We start from the raw sequence: 12,120 nt of genomic DNA, 5'->3' as shown, positions 1-12,120 counted from the left end.
GCCAAGTAATTCTTTTTTGTTGATGAAAGGTTCATTTATTTATTAATGACCAATTTATTAGTTTTTCTTATCAATGAAAGAGGGTACTTTTCAGTTTATATTTTGCACAAAATGTGCTATGAAAAAATGTATTTTTGTTTGTTTGTTTTTAGATATTACAATTAAATATATGTTTGTAAAAATAAAAAAAAAGTCTTGAAAATATAAACAGACACCTTTGGCACAGAAACACATTTTGCCTAAAAAATTTGCAAAAATGCTGAAGCGAGAGTTGGGGATACTTGGCTCAAAAAAGTCTGTTTCAGGGTAGTCAACTGTAAAAAGTCTATTTCAGGGGGTACTCCACTGTAAAAAGTCTGTTTCAGGGCTACTCCACTGCACAAATTATCGTTAACAAAAACTATCGCAATGATGAAAACTAGAATTGAAAAAAACATTTTTGTTAACTGAAATAAATAAAAACTATAATTTAAAGAAAAAACATAACTAACTGAAACTGTATTGTTTGTTTACAAAACTAAATAAAACGGATAAAAATTATGGATAAAATTCCCTTCGTTTTCGTCTTTGTCAATGTCGGATTGATATGAAATCGATTTATTTTGCTCTAGCAATTTTCTGTGCTGTCTCCATACGACACTTTTTGCTCCGTCACTTGTGTTCACTTGTGGTTTCCAGTCGTCTTCTGGTCCCCACTCTACCTGGAAACATGGAGACTAAAGCAGCAGAGTCCTGTCTGGGATTGATTTGAATAGGAGCACAGAGAAGAAGAGAAAAGAGACGATTAAACTAAAATTAACCATTTATAAAAAAATGAAAACTGATAAAAACTACTCTGCTCTAAAAACTAATTAAAACTAACTGAATTAGAGAAAAAAAAGTCAGAACTAAATAAAACTAAACTAGAATGAAAAATCCAAAACTATTAGAACCTTGGAAAAGGAACACAAGCACATACTCACAGCAGCTTTTATGACACTTGTCACTTTTCCATTGGACAAAACTTTACCAATATTTACTAAATGTAAAAAAAAAAAACGTGCGTAATGTCAGTTTCTCCATTTAAATCTCAAATGCAATGATTTGTTTAGTACCTCTGCTGTTCTGTTTTCATCAGGGTTTGTTTGTCTGTTAGCAAGATAACTCAAAAAGTTATGGAAGGATTTGGATGAAATTTTCAGTAAATGTTAATACTGGCACAAGGAAGAAATGATTACATTTTGGTGGTGATCGGGGGGGGGACGACACTGATCTGCCTTAGCAGAGGTCTGCGCTCTCCAAGTGCTTTTCTAGTTTATTATCGCAAGATGCCATAAGAAGTCATTCCATAAACATGGCAACAAATATAAATATCACGTTGATTTACAGATATTTTCATTATTATTATTCTACGTTCCCCCTCTATCTCCTCCTAAATTCTAAACTGATGTGGTTTCCTGGTGTGTCCACCCATACACACACACATTTGGGTTCAACTCTTCTTCTTCTCTTGTTCTAACATCCATCAACATCTGTTTGTTTTGGTCATGTGACTCTAGTTGGACTCAAAGGTGTTTCCGTTACAGTTTTGTGTCATATACCAATTTAACTACACCTGAAAAACCACTTCTTGCCAGACCACAGGAGTCAAACATGCGACCCGGGGGCCAATCCGGCCCGCCAAAGGGTCCAGTCAGGCCCCTGGGATGAATTTGTGAAATGCAGAAATTACACTGAAGATATTAACAATCCTTTTAGTCCAGGTTCCACATTCAGACCAATTCAATCTCCAGTGGGCAGGATTCAGTCAAATACTATCAGAATAACATAAAAATAATGACAAATCCAAATGTTTCTCTTTATAAATATAAATATTTTCATGTATTTACACTAAAATATAAGTATAATTTTGCAAAAAATGTGAATAACCTGAACAAATATGAACAACCTGAAATGTTTTAAGAGAAGTAAGTAGAATTTTAACAAGATTCTGTTTGTTATTAAATTTTGTGTGTATTTGTAGATCCACTGTGATCTGTAATTTATAATGTACATGTGTAAACTAGAAAAGCACTCGGAGAGCACAGACCTCTGCCAAGACAGATCTGCCCCACCCCCACCCCCCGATCACCACCAAAATTTAATCGTTTCTTCCTTGTGCCAGTATCAACATTTCCTGAAATTTCATGAAAATCCGTCCATAACTTTTTGAGTTATCTTGCTAACAAACAAACAAACATGCAAACACACATGCACGCAAACACACAAAGCAAACTGATCACAGTACCTCCTGGTGGAGGTAACCAGATAGAAACATATGCAAATGAAAAATGTGTGGCAAATGGGATTTTCAATGTTAAATGAAATGTCCACAGAGTCCACATTCCACAGTGGATGTGGACAATTTAGTTCCAGATACAAGAGATTGTTCTAAGCTACAGGTGGATCCAATTGGAGGCTAATAGGAGTCGTTTTGAATTTTTTTTATGAATTTTGGAAAATTGCTCAATGATGACAGATAGGAAAATTGTAGATGTTGTGACCTTGAACTTTGGCCTATTGGGACCAAAATTTAATGGGTTGGTCCCAGGGCCTAGGCCTATCTGTGGGGAAGATTTGGGAAAGATGGGTGGAAGAGTTTTCCTGTAAAGTTGCAAACAAACAAACAAACACACAAACAAACACACATAGCAAAGGGATCACAATAACTCCTGGCGGAGGTAATAATAAACTGAGGCAGAATATTGTTAAAATTACACTTATTTTTTCAGTTTGTTCATGTTATTCACATCTTTTGAAAGGATAGTTTGTAGATATAAACATTTTCATAATGTAAATTTACGTTTTTCGCTCTAAAACAGAGAAAATTTTGGAGTTAACATTATTTCTATATTATTCTGTTATTATTTGACTGGTTCGGCCCACTGCAGATCAAATTTAGCTGAATGTGGAACTGAACTAAAATGAGTGTGACAGCCCTGTGCCAGAGCAAAAACTTTTCATCAAAAAATGAGTGTTTTGGCAAAAATGTCATTTTTCATTAGACAAATGTTTATGCGTGAGTTCTATTCACACAGTTTGAGGGTCAGTAATGAAACAGACAGATTCACAGCAGCACGTTTACCTGGAGTCAAATAATAACAGCAGAATAACCCACAAAAAAGAATGACTCCAGATTTTCTTCTCAGTTTGATGTGAAAAAAATAATAATACATTATGTCTATAAATAATGACAACTTCAAATTTTTGTCTTTGTTTTAGTGCAAAAAATAACTTTAAATTATGAAAATATTTACATTTACAAACTATCCTGTAACAATAACATGTGAACAACCTGAACAAATATGAACAACCTGAAATGTCTGTATTCAATTCAGTCCAGTTTGAACTCTTTTCTTCCTGTTCCTCAGTGTTTAGTGTCTTTGTAGATCTGATCCAGAATGCACATGGACTAATGAGAAGTGGAGGAAGAAGACTGAGAAAATTGCACTGATTTTTCTTAAGAAATTTCAGGTTTTTTCAGGTTATTCACATCTTTTTTGTTTGGATAGTTTATAAAACTAAGTATTTTCATAATTTCATGGGGGTTTTTTTGCACTAAAACAAAGACAGCAATTTGTAGTTGTCATTATTTATAGGTTATTTTGTTATTATTTTACTGGTCCGGCCCACTGCAGATCAAATCAGGTTGAATGTGGAACCTGAAAGAAAATGAGTTTAAAAGCCCTGGGTTAAAGGGTTAATACAGCAATTTCCCAATAAATATCACCTAAGAGTTTCATAAGAAGAGCTGAGAACATATGAGCCTCTTCAGATGAAATAACTGAATGAATTTAATAACTACAGGGACATTTTCTCCAACATACGCTGTTTTGTTTTGGACCATAAATCCTCTGTTCCACAGCCTGTTAGGACTGGAGTAAGAGTCCAATTATGTCAGATTTAACCACTGAAGCCATTTTACTCTCAACTTGTTCAAACTCTGCTGATTCTAAACAGGTCCTGGTCCTGGTCCTGGTCCTGGTCCAGGTGGTTTCATGCCGCTCTAAGTGTCCGTTGAGCGTTTCCTCATGTTCAACCCGACCGGTGCCGACGTCACCAACACGTTTTTCATCCTGATGCAACGATGACGGAGCCGATCAGTGAAATCTGTTAAATCTGACCTGATCGCTTTGGGCCCAAATTAGACGGATTGGCCGAACAAAGGCCGCAGTGTTTGGACACGTTTGGGCTCAGGTCAGGCTGAAGGAAAACACACAGCATGTTACAACACACTAACCACATGTCACAGAAAAGTGCAACACACTGATCCCAAACTACACACTGTGTCCAACATATGACTGTTCGAACACAACAGCTCACACATTTACAGAGGAATGAAACAAATGGAGTTACTGGTACTCTCAGCATTTGAACTAAAAAATCTGTACTTTGGCCTCATCCTGATTTTACATCAACTACAAAAACAAAACGCGATAGTTCCGCAATTCTGTGGTGCAGTGTTGTTTATTGTTTATTCCAGTGTGCAATGTTGGTTTTGTTGCTGTTAGTAATTGTTCTCTCACCGCTGCTTATAATAATAACAATAATAATAATAATCCTACTACATAGAACACGTTCTGTGCCCCATCGATGTTGTGGCACAGGAGGGTGGTTGTACGGGTTTTCCTAAGCCTTCACAGGCCCGATCGCCGCCAAACTCGCCAAATGAATAGAATCATTACCTGACTATCTACTAGTCCCAATTTTATGTCCGTATTCAAATGTTGTGAGGTATGCTGGGAGATTTTAGCCTCTCTCTACTTTGAATTCTTCATCCCTGCCACCATACTCCATTTTCGGAAGCGGTTATGCTGCCGTTCATGAAATTTCTACTGCTAGCAGACCATGCATGGTCACTTCCGAAAGCAGACCATGCTACAATATGAAGGTTGCATTTACAATAGTGTGTAGGCATTACAATGCTGCAAGTTTATTTAATGTGAAAGAACCAAGAACAGTTGGTACAATCAATTTAATCTTTTTTTTTATGACAATAAATTTAACACTGTGTAAACCTTAAAAGATATAACAATAACTGTTTAACTCCTTAGGACCAGAGATTCAAAATACAAAATAAAACAAACAAGATATTGAGATTAACTGTATCAAGACTACATAAAGTCAGTCAAACAAAAGACCAAAGGAGCTGAAACCTTAACTTGAATGTGATCTGAACTTAGCGAAATATAACTACTCATGAGATCAGGTCATCTGTATTATAATTCTGCTGTTGGTAGTTGTAGGTGGTTTAAATATTAGTGTGGAGCTCTGAAAATGTTCACATTTTAATGTCACTGATCGCAAACCCAAAGTGCAGCTTGGTGTTGTTTTGACAGAACTAAACCATCCATTTGTCCGAGTTCAACTGTCACTCTAGTTCATTTCTTTAAAAGCTTTGATTCAACTCAATAGCCCCATCTACTGGTGAAAAACAGCACTCCAGCTGTGCATAACTTCCACGACCTACAAGGAAGATGTGGTTTAAAAATATTCTTGTCATTCCTGAACAGAGCTGAAACGCCATTACAGGGTGTTGGATCTAAAACACAGACCAGGAGGATTTTAAATCCAAAGAGACAGAGATTTGATGAGTCTGTGTTAAAGGATAATTCACATATCAGAGAAAATGGCAGAGAAACCAATTCTAGAAAACTTTCTGACATGTCCAGTGTGTTTGGAGTCGTTCAGAGATCCTGTGTCTCTGAGCTGCAACCACAGCTTCTGTTTAATCTGCCTGGAGGAATTCTGGAAAGAAAAGGAAAACAGAACCTGTCCTGTTTGTAGAAGAAAATATTCAAAAGATGTAGTGGTGAACTTTGCTCTTAAAGAACTGGCTGAATCATTTGCTGGGAGTCTGAAAGTTGAATCATCTGAGACAGAAAAAGGAGAAAAGAAGGTGGAGGTGGTCTGCAGCAAACACCCAGAAGAACCTAAACTGTTCTGTAAAGATGAAAACAGAGCTGTGTGTCTGATCTGTGATTTTCCTCATCCACATAAACACACTGTGGTTCCTGTAGAAGAAGCAGTTAGTGAAATGAAGGAGGAGCTGAAATCTGACTTAAAGTCTCTACAGGAAAAGAAGAACAAATACCAGCAAACGCAGAAAACATACGAGGAAATAATGAAACACTTACAGAATCAGGTTTTGTGGACAGAGAGTCAGATCCGAGCAGAGTTCAACAAACTCCAGCAGTTCCTGAAAGAGGAAGAGGAGTCCAGACTGGCAGCTCTGAGGGAGGAAGAGGAGCAGAAGAGGAGGAGTGTGATGAGAGAGATGAAGAGGATTGAGGAGCAGATGTCCTCTGTGTCAGACAGTATCTGTGCTGTTGAAGAAGAGCTGCAGAAAGCCAGCGCTCCACTCCTCCTCAGCTGTAAAGACACTCAGAGCAGAGCCCAGTGCTCAGTGTCAGAGCCACAGCTGATCTCAGGAGCACTGATCCATGTGGACAAACACCTGGGCAACCTGTCCTTCAGAGTCTGGGACAAGATGAGGGACAAGGTCCACTTCAGCCCCGTCATCCTGGACCCAAACACTGCAGATGGACGCCTCCATCTGTCTGATGATCTGACCAGAGTGAGACGTGGAGACACAAAGCAGCAGGTTCCTGATAATCCAGAGAGAAACACTAAATATCCTAATGTTCATGGATCTGAGGGCTTCAGCTCAGGGAAACACAGCTGGGACGTGGAGGTGGGAGAACATCCTGGATGGAACATTGGTTTGGTTAAAGAGTCAGCTGACAGGAAGGGAGAGAGATTTGCTTTACCAGAATATGGAATCTGGTGTTTAGAGCATCGCAGTGGAAACTACTTTAATGTCCTTGGTCAGACTGTGACAGTGAAGACGAGTCCACAGAGGGTCAGAGTTGAACTGGACTATGACGGGGGGGAGGTGTCCTTCTACGACGCTGATGATAAGACTCAGATCTGCACCCACAGAGACACTTTCACTGAGAAACTCTACCCTTATTTCAGTATTGGAGAGGTCACTGGTGTTAAAACCACTGATATTAAAATCTGGCAGAGGAAGATTTCTGTGATGTTCAATGAGGAATGGTACAAAAATGAACAACCAAGGGTGTTTTCTTTGTTTACACAGAAAAAGGAAAAGAAAAAGAAGTGATACACATGAAAACAGGGCTCCTACGCAAGTGTGGAAAAGTATGGAATTTGATTTTATAAGTTTCCAGGTCTGGAGAAGTGTGGAAAATGGAATTAAATGTATGGAAAAATATTCCTGTTTCCAGACTGTTCCCACTGTTCTATTTTCTAAAACAAAAAAATGTGAATATGTAAAGAAAGGAACGGATCCATCTGTTTTTTTAGGGTGCTTGGTAGTGCAGCTAAAATGTTTATTATGAGAGCACATACGGTCGGATACGCATCCCAGAAAACATTTGGGCAGATTGACAAGTCGAATGCCCCGCCTTCTGCTCTTATCCTCCTCCAACCCATTTTAAATCCCGCCCAGGTGTCGTCAAGTTTCACTGCTGCCTTGACGGACAGGTGACGTCCACACACTGTTGGTGAGCGGGCTGTTCAACAGGCGATCGTTGGCAGAACTCATCATGTGCAGATGGAAATTCTCTGATGACTGGCTCATATATGCAAATATAAAGACTGGGTGGAATTTTTTTTACCAAGACATCTGGAAATTATGGTCTGGAAAAAGTATGGAATTTATAAATTTTAAATGTGTAGGAACCCTGTGAAAATGAAACGTATAAAAAATGTTCAACTGAGGAGAATGAAGGATGAAAAAGGGATGTTATGGGATATTTTCTTTTTCCTTCATATCTGAATGTTTTTTATTCTATAGTCTGTTATTCTCACCTCGTATTCAAAGAAAAGGATGTTTGAAAACCTGATGAACAGAATGTAAAAGAAAAGTTGTGTGTAACTACATATGGTTTATGATTCAGTTGAACTCATCTTTATTTTCTTGTTGTAGTTTGGGTTTAAGGTTATAGATTCTGTCAGAGTCAGAGCTGCATTTTTGTTTTCTTTCTGTGTAAAACTGTAGACCTGTATCTATCTGCAAATTATTTTATCAGGTGTGAGATCTGCATGAACAAAACAGAAGGAAATGGAAGAAGGTTTTTTTTTTTTTAATTATTTGTTTTACAATTCAAACCTTTTAAAAACTTTGGAGTTAATCTGATTTGCTGTGGTTCATTTTTATTTTACAGTAATCCCATTGTGTTTTGCATACTTGAAGTCTGTTTGCATTTGTTGGAAACACTGTCTGGACCAAAACAAACAAACAAAAAAAACCCCCCAAAAAACCCAAAAAACCCAAAAAACAGTGCGATATTGACTTTAAAGACTCCCTTCGTAAGATCTGCACCTGATTAGTTTTGTCTACAAGTCTTTGAATAACATCAGACATAGACAAAACTTCATTGATCCACAAGGGAAAGTACCTGGTCACAGTAACTTGGTTTCATATAAAAACACTAAAAAAAAAAAAGACAGAAAGAATAAAGAGATAAAAAGCAATAAATAAAAAAAAATGAATAAAACACTAATAAAGCAGAAAAATAATATTTAAAAAAAACAAGAATAAACAAGATGATGAGTAGTAGCTGAATGAGTAGTTGGTAAAAGGGCTGCAGACTCTGTCCCTTGTACAGTATTTTTTAATTTTGATATGTGAACAGTGGGTTTTTGTCTCATGAGCATCAAATATATGTAATGAACGATGAAAAGTGGCATTTGTTTTGATATGATTTATTTAAATTAGAGAATTTGGTGAAGAGTCACTAGTAGCTTTTCCGTTGGACACCTGCGCAAAACTTTACCGATATTTACTAAGTGTCGTAAAAACAGAAGTGCTTAATGTTGGTTTTTCCATTAAATCACAAATGCGATTATTTGTTTATTAAATGACACGAGAAGTCATTCCATAAACATGGCAACAAACATAAATATGGTGTTGATTTACAGATATATTCATTATTATTATTATTATATATTACCCCTCTATCTCCTACTAAATTCTAGACTGATTCAGTTTCCTGGTGTACGCACAGAATTTGAATTCATTTGTTCGTTGGTCTGTCAGTTGTGCCAAGAGCACCCAAGAGCCAAACTTGGGGGAAACGAACCCATGACATGTTTTACACAGATCCACATTTCTCCGTGACCACTGAACCAAATTAAATGGGGTTTTCTGCAACATGTAGGTAACAAGTTATACTTTCATACCCTGAAATGGCATTTAATGTTTAATTATTTTGAAAATTATCAACACTAGGCCTGTAACGGTACACGTACCGAACCGAACCGTTTCGGTACACACCTGTTCGGTTCGGTACACAGCTGTACCGAAACGGCGCAGTGTTGAGAAAAAGAAAAAGGAACAAAAGACATTGTTTGATGTGGAACTTTAAATACGCGCAAGTTTCACACGGACATATTTAAGGACGCATACATTGACCCGAAATATGAAATAGCAGCTGATATAAGGTAAAAAAAAAAAAAAAATGATGAGAACCTGGAAGGAAGAGATTGAAGACCCTCCACCATCAGTACAGTCCAGTTTGGGATCACTTCAGGTCCCGGTGAAAGACAACAACGAGGAAAGAGACGGAGATAAGACGAACGCTGTGTGGCCCCTGGGAACTACGGTAGTTCTAAAACACACTAGTCTGTCTGTCTGTCTCTCACGCACGCTGTATACCAGAGGAATAGAACTCGGAGTTGGACGTCGAAAGTATATAGAAATAAAGTTTCACTTTCATTTCACGCCAGCGTTAGTTACGTTAGTTATGGACCGGACCGGACCGCCCCCCCCCCAGCGCCCCCCCGGCTCCGACCAAAAAACAAACAAACAAACCATCCCCCAGACAAATCGCACCTTGCGTGTGCGCACACACGAGTACACAAAGTGGCCTAAACAGTTTGTTCTCTGTCCTAAAATAAATCATTTGGTTCAGTTTGTTGTCAATGTTGCTCTTCAGTTTGTTAAAACAGAATACCAGTTTACCCTCTTGTTAATGTTGCACTACATGCAGAATTTTTTTGTTGATATTTTTATGCAGAATGTGAACTGACAGAACTGTGATTAGATTTTTGTTGTTTGTTCAAAAGTACCTGTCAGGGAAAAGTGCAATACTAATGTTTAAAATACATTTAGTAATATTAATAATTTATTTTATTTTCTATTTGATTTATAGCAGCAGAATTATATTATTCCTGTTTTTCTATATTCTATTGTGTCCAAAAATTGGGGGAAAAATGTTCAAAAATTCAAATGTATTAAAGACATTTTGAGGGGTTTTCTTTCTTCCCGTACCGAACCGAAAAAAACCGAACCATGGCTTTGAAAACCGAAAACGTACCGAACCGAAAATTTTGTGTACCGTTACAGGCCTAATCAACACGGAAAGTCCAGTTGTAATTTTTTTGGGGGTATTCCATGCCTTGTATTCCAGCTGTTTCCAGATTCTGTTAAAGCAGGGCTGTCAAACTCATGTTAGTTCAGTTCCACATTCAGCCCAGTTTGATCTGCAGTGGGCAGGACCAGTAAAATAGTAACAGTGAAAAAAGTCAAATTATATTATGTTTATGTTTACGCATTTGGCAGACGCTTTTTTCCAAAGCGACTTACAGGGGAAAACCAATTAAATCACTCAATCAATCAAATTTTATTTATATAGCGCCAGATCACAAGAAAGTTATCTCTTGACATTTTATATATAGAGTTGGTCAAAACCAGACTCTAAGTCAATTTACAGAAACCCAACAGAATATTATGATCAGGTTTACATCGACAAAGTTTCCTTAAAAATCTGAATAACATGAACAACTTCAATTGTCTTAAGAAAAAACAAGTGTAATTTTAACAATATTCTGCCTCGTTTTATCAGTTTATCATGTACACATGTTCGTTACTATCACACAAAACATTTAATAACAGGCAGAATATTGGTCCAATTAAATTTACTTAAGACATTTCCGTTTGTTCATATTTGTTCAGGTTTTTTTGTAAAAGTATAGTAAACATTTTTATGTAATTTTACTTTTTTACACCAAAAAACACAAAGAGAATTTGGGGTTGTCATTATTTATAGGTTATTATGATAATATTTTACTGGTTCTGACCCACTTGAAATCTAATTAGACTGTATGAGTCTGTATGTGGAACCTGAATTAACATGATTTTGACACCACTGATGGTTAATATCCTCAGTGTCATTTTTTACATTTCACAAATTCATCCCATGGGCCGGATTGGACCCTTTTGGTGGGCCGGAGTGGACCCTTTTGGCAGTCGGTTTGGACCCTTCTGGCGGGCCGGATTGGACTCTTTTTGCAGTCGGTTTGGACCCTTTTGGCGGGCCAGATTGGATCCTTTTGGCAGTCGGTTTGGACCCTTTTGGCGGTCGGTCTGGACCCTTTTGGTGGGCCGGAGTGGACCCTTTTGGCAGTCGGTTTGGACCCTTTTGGCGGGCCGGATTGGACTCTTTTTGCAGTCGGTTTGGACCCTTTTGGCAGGCCAGATTGGATCCTTTTGGCAGTTGGTTTGGACCCTTTTGGCGGTTGGTCTGGACCCTTTTGGCGGGCTGGATTGGATCCTTTTGGCGGTCAGTTTGGACCCTTTTGGCGGGCCAGATTGGACCCTTTTGGTGGGCCGGAGTGGACCCTTTTGGTGGGCCAGATTGGACCCTTTTGGCAGGCTGGTTTGGACCCTTTTGGAGGGTTAGATTGGACCCTTTTGGCAGGCTGGTTTGGACCCTTTTGGAGGGCTAGATTGGACCCTTTTGGCAGGCTGGTTTGGACCCTTTTGGTGGGCCAGATTGGACCCTTTTGGCAGGCTGGTTTGGACCCTTTTGGCGAGCCGGATTGGACCCTTTTGGTGGGCTGGTTTGGACCCTTTTGGAGGGCTAGATTTGGCCCCTGGGCCGCACGTTTGACCCCTGTGTGCTAGAGGAATGCGGATCCTTAAACGAGTAACCCCCCCAACTACAATGTTAATATGCAAATATTTAACTTGGATTCTAATTGTTTTTATATAAATATTTACATAAATACCATATTCCTTATTTTTCTTATGTTTTCATTTTTCACTCCTTTGTAGTTTTTCTGTCTTTTTCA

Source organism: Sphaeramia orbicularis, chromosome 6 (genome assembly GCF_902148855.1).
Source record: "Sphaeramia orbicularis chromosome 6, fSphaOr1.1, whole genome shotgun sequence".
Taxonomy (NCBI): domain Eukaryota; kingdom Metazoa; phylum Chordata; class Actinopteri; order Kurtiformes; family Apogonidae; genus Sphaeramia; species Sphaeramia orbicularis.
Note: the sequence above shows the minus strand (reverse complement) of the source record.